A 15,615-nucleotide genomic window follows, 5' to 3' on the forward strand; every position below is an offset into this window, starting at 1 on the left:
AATAAAAGCACCAGCATATGAAGATGTCTAGTGCATCATTATTTGTGATAGCAATAAAGTTAGAAACAATCTGGATGCTCATAAATAGGGGGATAATTGGAATAAATTGTAGTGCATTCATGCTAGGATTTATTACACAACTATTAAAAAGAAATGTGTTAATTTTATCCCAGTCACCCTTTCAGGATTTTAACAATATGTGGCTAGGTAGGGAAAGCAAGATACAGAGAAGTATATGAAATATGAGTCTGTTTTAAGGTAAAATATGTTTATATAATATATTTTATATGATTGATTAGGAGAAAGATGTACATGGAAGGAAACATAACACTTCATGAAATTTAAAAAAAAATCATATTACTATGGTTATCTTACATAATAATAGAGAAACAGGTAAATTGTACCTCCACTATGCCCACAGCAAATCAGAGTGAGTATGCAAATTAACCCAATAAAGATGGAGGTTAATTTGCATACATATCTGGGTCCCGGGAACCTCTTCGGCACCCAGGTCACTCCCAGCCAGCCATCAGAGAGGCCAACCCTGTTATTAAAGGGGCAGGGCAAGGGCCAGGTTGAGGGGGAGGGGCCGCTTCCCAAACAAGGGCTGAGTTGCGGAAGGGGCCAAGCCTGCGACCAAAGGCAGACCATCTGGAAAGTGAGTCAGGGTCTGATCTGTAGCCTCAGTGGAAGCTGTTGATCAGTGTACTTACCTCTCTCTTTCTCTCCCTCTTTCTTCCCCAGAAGCCAGGCTTTTCTTTATCTCCTGGCCTTGTAGGGCTGCTGTTAAGTCCTGACTCTTTGATCAGGCCCAGGGATAGGCCTGGAGATGCTGACTGGCATAAGAACCAACCAGTCAGAACCAAAGGTGGGTGCTGTGGGGAACCAATGGCTGCCTAGGAGGCAGAGCTTCTGACGCTGACTGGCATTGAAACTGACTAATGAGAACCAAATCTGGGTGCTGTGGGGAGCCAATGGCTGCCTAAGAGGTGGAGCTTTTGACACTGTCTGAAATGGGAACCTAACAATGAGAACCAAATCTGGGTGCTGTGGGGAGCGAATGGCTGCCTAGGAGATGAAGCTTTTGACTGGTATAGGAACTGACCAATCAGAACCAAATTGGCCAGCAGAGGAGGGCAGTTGGGGGTGACATCAGGCTTATAGGAGAGGGCAGTTAGGGGTGATCAGGCAGGCAGGCAGGTGAGCAGTTAAGAACTAGTGGTCCCAGATTGTGAGAAGGATGTCTGACTGCTGGTTTAGCCCCAATCCCTGGGGTCAGGCATAAGGGATCCTCAATTGGAGAGGGTGCAGGCTGAGTTGAGGAAATTCCCCCTTCATGCACGAATTTCGTGCACCGGTCCTCTAGTATTTAAATACCCTGTTTCCTGAAAATAAGACTGTCTTATATCAATTTTTTCTCCCAAAGTTGTGCTAGGTCTTATTTTCAGGGGATGTCTTATCTTTCCATGTGCTAGGTCTTATTTTCGGAGGATATCTTATTTTTGGGGAAACACGGTAATAGCATATGGGTAGATATATATGAACAGAGATAAGTGATGGGCACTGAAATGTTATTGAGCTTCCAAGAAGTGGAACTTCAGGTAAATTTTACTTTTTCTTACATATATCTGTATTTTAAAAATAATGCATTTTTTTATCAGAAGAATAAATATACTTATTTATTTATTAAATAATTCTTTATTGTTGAAAGCATTACATTTTCTATTCTTTTCCCCTCATTGACCCCTCCATCCTTTCTCCATCCCAAGTCTTCAGCACCCTATTGTCCGTGTCCAAGGTTATGTATATATGCACCCAAGGTTTTTAGTTGATTACCTCCAACCTACTCATCCTACCCTGAGTTCCGTCCGAGCACTTTGTTCCATGCTTTGAGTCTCTGGATCCACTCTGTTCATCAGTTTATTTTGTTACATAGATACCACATATGAGTATAATCATGGATGCTTATTTTGTTCTGACTGACTTATTTCACTTAGCATCATACTTTCCAGGTCCCTCCATGCTATCTCAAGGAATAAGAGATTCTTCTTTTTTTACTGCTGCATAGCATTTCATGTTATAAGTGTACCACAGATTTATATATATATATATATATTATTGATTTTTTTACAGAGAGAGAGAGGATAGAGAGTTAGAAACTTCGATGGGAGAGAATCATCGGTCAGCTGCTTCTTTCACACCCCCTACTGGGGATGTGTCTGCAACCAAGGTACATGCCCTTGACTAGAATCTTAGCTATTATAAATTGTGCTGCTATGAACATAGGGGTGCATACATTCTTTCTGATTGCTGCTTCGGGTTTCCTAAGATACATTCCTAGAAGTGAGAACTGGGTCAAACGGAAGATACATATTTAATTTTTTGAGGAAATTCCATACTTTTTTTCCATAATGGTTATACCAGTCTGCATTCCTACCAGCAATGTATTATACTAGAGTTCTCTTTTCTCCACATCCTCAGCAGTATTTGTCATTTATTGATTTGTTGATGGTAGCCATTCTGACATGTGTGAGATGATAGCTCATTGTCATTTTGATTTGGTAATTAGTGACTGAACATTTTTTCATATATCTCTTGGCCATCTGTATATCCTCTTCGGTGAAGTGTCTATTTAGGTCCCTAGCCCATTTTTTAATTGGATTATTTGTCTTCCTTTGGTTAATTTGTATGAGTGCATTATATATTTTGGATATTAACCCTTTATCAGATGTACCCTTGCCAAATATGTCCTCCCATATAGTGGGCTCTTTTTTCATTTTGTAGATGGTTTCTTTTGCTGTGCAGGAGCTTCTTATTTTAATGTAGTCCCACTTGTTTATTTTCTCCTTAGTATCTGTAAACCTATTGCTCCAAGAGATGTTTGAGATTTTGCTGCCTATGGTTTCTTCTAGGATTTTTATGGTTTCACAACTTACATTTAAATCTTTTTTTTCCTTGTTTAGTTTATTCTTGTGTATGGTGTAAGTTGGTGATCTATTTTAATTTTTGCATATATCTGTCCAATTTTCCCAGCACCATTTATTGAAGAGACTGTCTTGACTCCATTGTATGGTCTTGCCTCATTTGTCAAATATTAATTGAGCATAATAGCTTGAGTTGGTTTTTGGTTCTCTGTTCTGTTCCATTAATCTGTGTGCCTGTTCTTATGCTAGTACCAGACTATTTTGATTATAGTGGCTTTGTTGTATTTCTTGAAATCTGGTATTGTGATTCCTCCAACTTAGTTTTTCTTTCTCAATATTGCTGCAGCTGTTTGGGGTCTTTTTGATTCCATATAAATTTTTAGATTATTTGTTCTATATCTGTAAAATATGCCATTAGTATTTTAATAGGGAATGCATTGAATCTGTAGACTGCTTTGGGTAGCATGGACATTTTAATGATGCTGATTTTACCAATTCATGAACATAGTATATTCTTCCACTTGTTTATATCTTCTATCCCTTTTTCAGCATCCTGTAGTTTTCTATAGGTCTTTTGCCTCCTTGGTTAAGTTTATTCCTTAGTATTTTTATTTTTTTGTTACAATAGTAAATTGGATTGTTTAGTTTCTCTTTCTAAGAATTCATTATTGATGTGTAAAAAAGCCATCAGTTTTTGGATGTTGATTTTGTTTCCTGCTACATTGCCAAATTCATTTATTAAATCTAGTAGTGTTTTGGTGGAGGTTTTAGGGTTTTCTATGTGCAATATCATATCACCAGGGAATAATGAGAATTTCACTTCTTCTCCAACTTGGATGTATTTAATTTCTTCTTGCTGTCTGATTGCTGTGGCTAGGACTTCCAGTACTATGTTGAATGAGAGTGGTAAATGCAGACATTCTTATATTGTTTTTGTTCTTAGGGGAAATGTTTTTAGTTTTTGCTCATTTAGTATGATGTTAGCTCTACTTTTGTCATATATGGCCTTTATCATGCTGAGATATACTTCCTCTATTCCTATTTTGCTGGGATTTTTGTCTTTCAATTTGTTTATGTAATGTATCATGAATATACTTTTTGTTTAGATAACAACATTAACATAAAACTTCACCATTCTTTGTATAAAATGTTCCATACAGATTAGTATAAATTGTGCCAGTGACCAGTGAGAGTGCTGAGATAGAGAATGGAGAGAGAAGCATTTGAGCCAAAATGTGCATTCTTTTTATTTCTTGCACTCTGGATCTGTTCAAATCTTCTCTCCTGCTGAGAGATTCAGTGCAGAACTAAAATATGATGACTTACTTGGCAACAGAAAAAAAAAGAAAAAAAAGAAAAAAAAGAGCACTTACTTATATGCAATAAAGATAAGCAATAAGTGATGCATATAATACTCTCTGCTTGCCTGCTTGTTCTTTTTTCTATCAGCAGAACCTCAACTGAAAATAAGCTCAAACAGCAATTCACCAAATTAGCTAATCATGTCACTTATGACCAAATCACATCCTACAGAGAGATGCTGAATCCCAAGCTTTGCTTTCCTGCAATTTATATAATTTAAGGATACTTTACTTAGCAAATGAAGAGGTAGCCTAGGCAGTTTGAGTTATCTGGAGATGAGATACACAAATAATGTTTGTGCATTATGTTTTTATATGATTCCCAAGTTAGCTCTCCATAAACTACCCAGCTTCCAAAAATAGCAATTCAAAAATTATATACTTTCTCTTTATCCAGTCTTTTCCCAAACACAAAAGAAGGTACAATAATTAATTAAATTCTAAAGAGCAATTTATTGGAAGAAATGAAAAGAGAGAGAGAGAGAGAGAGAAAGTAGAACTTTGATAAAGCAGTGATTGGGACATAATGAATTTGATGTATGGCACAATTATCCTTATGCAGAGGCTAGGCCTATTTATTGTTTGTTTCTTATATTTTCATGATTAGTTCACTGGTTGATGGTGCTTTAGTAGTATGAACAATTCTGAACCAATCATTATAAACAAATGGTGTAGTTTGGGCTCTTCTGATTGGTTAGCATGAAGCAAGTGTTGATTGCCTCGAGGAAGAGACTGTGTTATGTGAAATCACCCATAAGAAAAAAATGCTAGGCAAATCAGAAAATATTAACTGCTCACTGAGTAGAAATGCTCTTGAGCAGTAATGTCATAGTGGCTATCCTGGGATATTTTTTCCTATTCTATCTTTTAAAATATTTGACCAGTACAAATAATATATAAATGTAAGACAACTGAGTCTTTACATGGGGATTCAGAGTGATGATTTTACCCAATGTGCTTATTTTGAAAAATTATTTCTAATAGTAATCCCTACTTGTTTTTTGTGTTGGCCACCTACCTTCAGAAAGGTTGAAACTTGATTATCCATAGTAACCTGTTATTGTATGCTATTAGGAAAATAAAAATGCTACCTTTTAATACTTGTATTGATTAAAATTCTCCCACAAGATTTTTTTCTAAGCAAACATGAAAATGTCTTTTTTTGGAAATTAACCCAAACAATTAGAACAGGTATCTTTTCTGGCTGTCAAGCCATTCTTTAGGCTGCCTGTATTAGTTTTCTGTTGTTGTGTAACAAATTATCACAATCTTAACAGCTTAATACAACATATGCATATTATCTCACAATTGTGAAGGTCAGCAGACCATGTAGACACAGCTGAACTCTATGCTCAGAGTCTCCCAAAGCTGAAATTAAGACACTGGCTTTATTGGGCCATATTGTGGAGCTTCTGGAAAAGAATCCACTTCCCAGCTCTTTCAAGTTGTTGGCAGACTCTAGTTCCTGGGGTTGTAGGACTGAGGTCACCATTTCTTTGCTGGCTGTCAGCAGACGGCTGTTCTTATTTCTAGATATTGCCCTGCCTTCCTTCTCAAGTGGCCCCTCCATTTTAGAGAAAGCAATAGAGCTATGTGTCCTTCTGATGCTTTGAGTCTTTCTGATCTCCTCTTTTGACACCATCTGGTGAATGTTCTCTGCCTTTAGGGATTCATATGGTTCAATCAGGCCCACATGGATAATCTCCCTTTCTTAAAGTCAACTGTGCCATATAACATAACAATAATCGTCAGAATGATATAAAATTTATAGTTTCTGGAGGTTGAGGATTAAGGCAGGATATCTTTGGAGACCATTTTATTTATTTATTTAATTTTTTAAAAATATATTTTATTGATTTTTTACAGAGAGGAAGGGAGAGAGATAGAGAGCCAGAAATGTCGATGAGAGAGAAACATCGACCAGCCGCCTCCTGCACACCCCCCATCGGGGATGTGCCCGCAACCAACGTACATGCCCTTGACCGGAATCGAACCTGGGACCTTTCAGTTCGCAGACCGACGCTCTGCCACTGAGCCAAACCGGCTTCGGCTCTTTGGAAACCATTTTAGAAATTCTGCTTATGACCTTGCCACTGCCACCTCCTCATCTTTCCCTTCCTCCTTCTAGCCAATGTTTTATTTATTGCTTGTTATGTGCTTCACAGGTGCTGTGCTAAGTGCTTTATATAAATTATATTATTAATATTTACAGTTTCTCTATGAGATGGGTACTATTGTCAGCTTCATTTTTGCATAAGAAAACAGGCTTAGGCAGCTAAATTCTTTGTGGTGCCATGACATGAACCCATATCTTACTCTTGGAATTTCATTCATAACTGATTTACTAGTTTGTCTATATCGATGATCTCTCAATAGTAATCTTATGAAATAACCATTAAATTAACTAAACATATCAAAATTTTAAAATTACATTTAGTATGTTGTTAATCTTAGCTGTATTATTTTATATGAACAATATATAAAGCACTCTTAAGCACACTGTAAAACTAAATAAATAATTTAAATTTTTAATAATAAGTAAATTTTACCATACTTTAAATGCTAAAGAAGAGCTACTGTCATTTTCATGACATGCATTTTGAATTAAGTTTTTAGTAGAAATGGTTATTTAAACCCAGTAAAGGTCACAATTGGCAGAATATCTTCACATGTTTTTACTTAAAGTATCACTTCTAACTTTTGGGCAGACCATTCAGAGAAAAAGAGCCTGTGTGGATGAATTAGAAAAAGGCACCCTAGCTTCTGAGCTGACACATGGGTAGTGAATGAAATTCAACCTGCTTTCACCACCACCCACACCCTTGGCAGGCTGCCCCATGCAAGCACAACACTGACAGCCACAGGCAGCCCACTCTGGGCCCTGCACATTCCCCAAGCCCACCTTTGGAACAGCAGCACTAATTTGCAAAACTTCTACTCTAGATGCAGTATGCATTCCTTGTTGTGGCGTAAGTTGCTGGCCTGTGCAGAGTCCAGTATCTGTTCAGTGCCTCTCATTAGATCAAATATCAGGAGACTGGCTTGAGATACCAATGGAAATGTTTTACAAATAACAGGTAGTTAATTTTGAATTTTATAGGTGTTAATGTAGAGGAACTTTTGCACTGCACCTTTGATTAGACTTTTTACATTAATTATTTCTACTTTATGATTTATCTATAGAAACACAGAGAGGGGAAAGGTCAGAAAAATAATCCTTTGGGTATTTCTAAATTGTCCAGTTTACATTTTGTAATTAAGCTTAAGAATTAAAACTCAAAAGACAAGATAAAGAATTTATTGTGTATACAAGTCATCAATAACAAACACTGTCTTTCAAAAGTTTTTTTCACATTTAATGTAGAATTTATGAATTCCCATAAACCATTCATGTTTCACTTAGCACTCTTTTGAGTCTTTTGAGTATTAAAACATTTGTTTTAGTGCAGCACATTAGTGTTTAGGATTTCCAAAGTAAGAGGCTATATTACTTGTTGTCTTGAAAGGAAATAATAGTTGCTTTCACTTTTATGGCATAAGCAGTAATGACAAAAACAAACAAACACAAAAACCTTTAAAAAAGTCATTGCCTCAGAAAAGACATCTGTTGTTTTTTTTTTTTCAATAGCCATAGTTTGTGACTTTCAATTACAGTGTTTTGCTTCTAATCTCAAACTTTATTATAATAGTCAAACATTTGGGATATGAGTCTAGAGGGGTCTGGTTCAAAGTCCAGGCCAACAGATTGCTACTGCTGCTCACAGGTAAGCAATAAAAACTCAGTGACTTAACACCCAGTACTTAAATCTATTTAAAGGTCTGATTTATTAGTTTACCTTAAATCTTTTCTCAAATTAAACTTTTAGTGACCAAAAAATTTCCAATTTGATTTTTAAATTTCATTTATTCTGTAATTCCTCTTTAGAATCAAGTGGTTTATTATTTCTGTTTTTTAAAATATATTTTATTGATTTCTGGGAAAAAAAAGGGAGAGGGAGAGAGAGAGATAGAAATATCAATGATGAGAATCATTGAGTGGCTGCTTCCTGCACACCCTACACTGGGGATTAAGCCTGCACTCTGGGCATGTAACCTGACAGGAAATTGAACTGTGACCTCCTGGTTCACAGGTTGATGCTCAACAACTTAGCCATGCCAGCAGGGCTCTATTTTGCTTAAATAAAACATAGACCATAGTGATCAACATAGATGAATCTGTTAGCCAAAGTTATTTCACCGCTTAATCATGAAACATACCCAATATTGAAACAATACCAAACATTCATTCATTGAAATAAAAGAGCACAACATATTCTAGAGTGAAAAAGCACAAGAGATTAACCAGAAACATTAAATTGGAAGAAATTTGTATCCTACATTTGACAAATATAATACTGTAATCATGAATTTATTTTTAAGCTTCTTCACAGAAGCCGTGTAAGCCATATACTATTATCCATCCACAGTTAATTTAATCTTCTGCACCTTCTTCATGTGCTGTGATGGGTATTCAAAAAATATTGATGTTCAGAATACTGATGGAAGAGCAGTACCAAAGAAATGCCCAAGGATCCAGGAGTCCAGAGAGTAAATGAAGTATTGTAGAATAACTCATTATATTAGCATTCCACTTGATTAAGGGTCTAATACTTTGATTGTTTTCCTTGTAATCAGGAGAAGTGTGTGTGTGTGTGTGTGTGTGTGTGTGTGTGTGAATTTCCAGATAATAAGCATCCTGACCAAAAGCCACGAGAATCATCTAAATTATGTATCTACGCTGATTTACTTTGTCAACTAAATGCCGAAAAGCCTAAGGGTATTATGAGTGGTTTTAGGCTTGGTCTTCAGTTTTAAGATGCATTCATGTCATTCCTTGGCCTCTAAGAGGTAAAGGGTAGTGGAAAAGGGATATGCTGCTATTTTCATTTGATTTGCATCATTTTCCTTTCCGATTTTTTTATCCTGAAAGGTGTTTTTGTAAACTTTCTCCAATTTGTACATTGCATATTCTTTTTTTTTAAATTATATTTTATTGATTTTTTACAGAGAGGAAAGGAGAGGGATAGAGAGTTAGAAACATCAATGGGAGAGAATCATTGATCAACTGCCTCTTGCACACCTTCTACTGGGGATGTGCCTGCAACCCAGGTACATGCCCTTGACTGGAATCGAACCTGGGACCTTTCAGTCTGCAGGCTGACGCTCTATCACTGAGCCAAACCGGTTTTGGCTGTACATTGCATATTCTAAAGTTAAAGATAAAGGCATTCATTTTTTTTTTTTCTCAGTTGTTGGTTTTTATACTCCACTGGCAAAAAGAGAAATGAAAGATGTGATTGGACAACACAAGTGGACATTCCCTCTTGTATCTGGATAACTTAAGAATGAGAACTGTGAGGCCCATTGTTCTGAATCCAGTGAAAAACTATACAATCACTTAAGTTCTTTCCTTTTTGAACTTGGGTTCATACATCATTATGCAAGGTTATCATTGCCTTGATGAATATATTTTTTATTTATTGTTGCCTTTTGGGATTGTTTAAAAGTCTACAAGTTGATTTATGTCACAGCATTAAAAAAAATTATATTCTGGAAAAAAAAAAAAACAACCCCCAGTAAATTGGCAATAAATTCTCAGGGGTAAAGAAGTGTTATATGAAAGTGAGTTGTGACTTCTAGAAGTGTCAGATAGCATGCACTGAAGCTAATTAAGATACTCACAAATAGATCATGTTCCAAAATGACTGATGAGTGCTTCTTAAATAGCAAAAAAAAAATGTATTTAATAGAAACCTGTTTGGACTTTAGTAGATAGTTGTCTTTTAATAGAGAATGTAGAATACCAAAATAAAGCAAGGTAAACTGGGAGCAGCAGGGTTATGGACACCAATGGAAAATTTATTGAAAAGTTGACTTTATGTAGTGAATTAGGTAACATAAAAGAATTTGTTAAAAAAATATAGTTTTTGAAATCAAATCATTTTATTTTTATGAGATATCACTAAACTATTATTCTTTCTATTTTATTTTTAAAAATATATTTTATTGATTTTTCACAGACAGGAAGAGAGATAGGCAGAGAGTTAGAAACATCGATGAGAGAGAAACATCGATCAGCAACCTCCTGCACACTCCCCACTGGATATGTGCTTCAATTAAGGTACATGCCCCTGACTGGAATTGAACTTGGGACCCCTCAGTCTGCAGGCCGATCCTCTATCCACTGAGCCATGTTGGTTAGGCCATATTCTATTTTATTATGTAGCACATAAGTAACCAGAGAATAACATAGAGAAAAGAAATATATTAAGCCAATACCGGTTTGGCTCAGTGGATAGAGCATCGGCCTGTGGACTGAAGAGTCCCAGGTTTGATTCCGGTTAGGGGCATGTGCCTTGGTTGCGGGCGAATCCCCATTGGGGGGTGTGCAGGAGGCAGCTGATCGATGATTCTCTCTCATCGATGTTTCTGGCTCTCTATCCCTCTCTCTTCCTCTCTGTAAAAAAATCAATAAAATATATATATATATTTTAAAAGAAACATATTAAAAGCATGTAGTAATGCAAAATGAGGTTTGGATTTTGTTCTAACAGTGTACAAGCCCAAAGCTCAGCAGTTATCTCATGTTAGTCAAGAATGGGCATATAACTTTTAAGAACAAAAGTTAGCTAGTCATAATGCCCAGTTTGATTACATAAAACTCAGTAGTATTAAAAATACCACTTAAAAATAAAATTTTCTTGTATCAATTATCAATCCTAGAGGCTAGAAATGGTTAATTCTATCTAGTGTTCTGAAAAATGTTGAGAAATTAGAAATGTGTGACAGTAGCCCTTGACACACTATTCTATCACTTTAATTTTAGTGTTATCATTGGGATCATGAATGTAGAGTGGAGACACCACCAATAGCTGTGATGATTCCTTCTCATTAAGAGACTTTTGCACATCAGGGATAAGGAATGAATGGAGAATGGGAAGGGAGATTAGATCACCCCAAAAATGCAGAGGAGCGTGGAGCTCAGACTTGAGCTGACTGTGTGATTTGGGGAAGTTGTGAAAACTGGGCCTTCCTTTGGTCATCTCTCCCATGGGAATGATAATATGTGCTCCTAGGGTTAATGAGAGGATTAAATACATTAAAGATGAGAATCACTTAGCAAAGCACCTGGCACACATAAAGTGCTATATTTGTTATAATAACAACAATAACAATTATTATTATTAAAGAATTTGAGAGAGCTACTAGGTTTCATTTTAAACTATTGATAATAGAATGCCTTTTCACACCAAATTCTTACAATGCAGTGAGAACAAACTAATTTTGGATGAATTTCAGCAAAGCTAAAAACTCCAAACCAATGCAAATATAGATTCTCCTAATTCAAAAATTCCTTCCTTACATGGCATTAATATGAGCTGTACCTCAAACATTATTTCACTCGACATATATTTATTGACCACCTAATGTATGCGAGGTATTAGTTTAAATATGGGGAATATAAAAATGAACAGATATTATCTGAAAGAATAGTCTGTTTGATCAGATGTAAGGTAAAATTTTACCCTGTAGCACATGGGGATAAATCTGTCTACATTTTTATAATGTGAGTCTGAGAGAAATATAAAGGTGAAAGTGCCTGAAAACCAAAAACTAAAGGTTCCAAAAGGTGGGAAGGCATGTCATACAGAGGTGAACTTTGTTATTTCAAAAATGTGCTCAGGCCTATACCATATATGTGAATAACATTCTCTTCTATTCTCTCCTCCTCCCTCTTTATTCATCCTGGGACTGATTCACATGGTTCTGGGTGGACCACAATAGGCATTCATAGATTGCCAGAGGGTCGTAACTTTGATGCAGAACATTATTTCTCTTTTAAGTATTAACATTGTACACAATTTACTTGCAAAGAAAAAAAATTTGGAGCATAATCCATTTGCATGTTGGAGAATGTATTTTTATGATGATGAAAATTTTCTGGTTCTGATACTGAGTGTCATGAAGGCAGAAGAATAAATGTTGATGTTTTTATTATTTTTATGTGTCCTACACCCATTTTTTTTCCTGTAGAGTTACTACATAGGTTACAGATATTAACTTTATTTTCAATATGAATTCCAAAATGACTTAAAGGAAAACAAAATAAACAAATGGATAGTTTATACTTGAAAAGAGATTAGTTTACATGGTTTCAAATTGGAGCAAAGAAAGTTGCATGTAAACAAAACAAACAAATAAAAGAGAGGAACATGATCTACTCCTTTCTCCATAACCTGCTATCACTCTGGGTCATTACATGACATTACTTTAAAATATAATCTTTGTCTCAGTCAAAAGAGAATGACAAGGAGAAATGAAACACAAAAGGTGATTTGTTATTCGAGGAGCAGAACTCCTGGAAAACTTAATTAGCAAATTTGTTTTGAATTTTTATTTCCCATGTTAATCAACAGTGTTATTATTTCAAAGGTAGCCTTTACTTGGTTCTATCAGCTACCATCTTTACCCTTTCTACCACCAATGTCTGAAATAATTGTTTAAGTAACTAATAATAAAAATAGTGTGTTTCCATAAACAAACCAAATAAACACAAAATGCTCAATTTATGTTAAAATAATAATTTCTGAGGGAGCAGTGTTACATAATAGTTCTTGTCATCTTGCTACTCTGAATGAAATCACCAATGAAGAAAAATCAAGTTTTGTGTTTTTTTGTTTTTTGTTTTTTTTTACATATGAACTTATTTTAGAAATATTCCTTTGACATTCCTGATTTTCTATAAATTTTACTGGTGCTGGTAGGCATTTTGTTTCAGCCACTAACCTAATCTTCATCATGCAGCTCTGAACTAATTTTATGAAAGAGACTGAAATCTCATACATGTCTTTTTGTGTACTTGCTTCCAGAACATGCACATTAAGACTGAAAAATGTTGGATGTCCAGCCTTTAAGCTATAAACTTTCAGACATGAAAGTTTCTGGGCCCCTGATGGGGAAATAAGTGACAAAGAGTGGAATTATATAACCAATCCCTCTTCAAAAATATCTTCTCTGTTTTAGAAATATATGCTTGTTCATTACTTTAATCAGTATAGTCAGGTTCTTTTCTCTTATGGGTTGACCTGAACACTGAGGAATTGAGATTTTGGGGAGTCAAAGTGGTTAAAGGAAGAAGGAACAATATAAGGCAGTATGAAGGAATGAAATAATGTGAGTTGAGAGAAAGTAGGATCCTGAAACAGGAGATGGACTGTGAAAAGAAGGTGACAAAATGTCAAGATGAGTTATTCTTGATGTTTTACCCAGGTCCTAGAGGCAGTAACAGCTTTGAGAGCCACTGAAAACCAGGAATGTCTTCATTATCAGAATTGGTTCTAACATGTTTTGGTGGGAAAAACCCTAAAGGACAGAGAATATGGATGGAAACTATTTTTTTTCCCCAGTACCAAATAAAATAGTCAAAATGTTCTTAACAAGATAGAAATAATTAAATAACCACATTTGATTGGTTCTAACTGAACTGAGTGTTTTGCATGGCATGCATTAATATTTATACTCTTTGTGGTACCAGACGGCTGTATAAAATGTGATGAAGTACTTATTAGCTATGTACAGACTTTCTCCATGATCTCATCTTCACATTCAGACTGAAATTTCCCAGCTGTGACTTACAGAAATGCTTTCTTAAGTGCTCTGTCATTCACACTTCTTATTTCAACAAATATTGACTAAGCACCTACAGCATTTTAAGGAATATAGTTAGATACAAAAGATATAGCAGTGAACATGGTGTCTTTTTTAACATTTTCAGTCTGAAAAAGGCAGGTATTAAATCCTAAATTATAATATATGACACTATTTAATGGCTATTGTGCTAAGACCAAAGAAGAACTACAAAATGTCATGAGAACTACAAAGTGTCAGTGGGAAACAAACCTAATCTGAGGAGCCAAGGAACACTTTCCTGGCAGTGGTCAAAAGGTTAGAGGTCAAAGACAGGACACCAATGGTCTCAGCAGAGGGAAAATGTAGGTGAAGACCTGATGCATTTTTTTAACTTTTAATTTTAAAATAACTATAGATTTACAGGAAGTTACAAAAAATGGGGTACTGTGAACCTTTCACCAGTCTCCCCCAATAGAAGCATCTTGTGTAACTGGTGTATAGTATCAAAACAAAAATTGACACTTTTATAATACTAGTAACTAAGCTATAAATCCTTATTCTGCTTTCACATGCACTCATTTGTGAGTATTTGTATGAGAGCATGTAGTTATATGCAACTTGGCCCCAGGTAAAGAAAGATTTGTGTAACCACAATCACAATTAGGAAACCAGAACTCTTTTATCACCTCAGAGTATCTCTCTGGTGCTTTCTCTGTAGAGCCTCACCAATGCCACAGACATCTCTATTCCCTGAAAATCACTAATCTGTCCTCTGTCTCTATAGTTGTTCATTTTAAGAAAGTTCTACAAATGGAATCATACAGTGTGAAACCTTATTGAGATTTGTTTTTCAATAATCATGATGACCTTGAGACCCATTCAAGTTGTTGCATATATCAATAGTTTGTTCCAGTTCAGTGCTAAGTAGTATTCTGTTGCACAGATATATCAGAGGCATTTATGTTACTTTCATTTGGGGTTATTATAGGCAAAGCTTATATGAGTATTTATTTGTTATAATGTATTTTGAGGAGTAAGAAAAGAGGAATAGTGGCTCCATCACAAAATAAATATTTTTGGAAATGCAATCATGAACAGCTACAAATTCTTTCTGGACACAGATTATCAAAGTAAAACATGAATGAATAAGAGGAAACTGAATGTAAACAGAGTGTTTAAAGGACTGGCTTTTGGTGTAATATCACATATCCTTATGGTTGCATTTTATTTTCCATTTTTTAACCTAACTGCACATGAGGTGGTCAGATTTGAAAACTAGTTTATAGATGGATTGGATGAATCAATAGTTGAGAAAACTAATTAAGACATACTCTCTAAACATAGGCTTATGAAACTTTTCTTCCCTCTGTTCCCTGAAAAAAAAAGTTATAGTTAGCAAAATTATATTATTAGAAGGACCAAATTTAAAACTGTCAGCTCAGATTCTGCAACCTAAGGACGATTCTGCCATGTGGCTTGTTGATTAAGAATGCAGAAAATGAATTGATAAAACATGAGTGTACTAGGTTTCTGTAAATCAGCAAACATGATATAATGGGCTATGAGAATTCTGATCAAGACTAAGGTCTGTAGAGACCAGGTGGTCTCCTACCAGAGGAAATATGGTTTCAAAATTTAAAATTGTTACCTACTTCATCTAT

Source organism: Pipistrellus kuhlii, unplaced genomic scaffold, assembly GCF_014108245.1.
Source record: "Pipistrellus kuhlii isolate mPipKuh1 unplaced genomic scaffold, mPipKuh1.p scaffold_m20_p_2, whole genome shotgun sequence".
NCBI lineage: Eukaryota > Metazoa > Chordata > Mammalia > Chiroptera > Vespertilionidae > Pipistrellus > Pipistrellus kuhlii.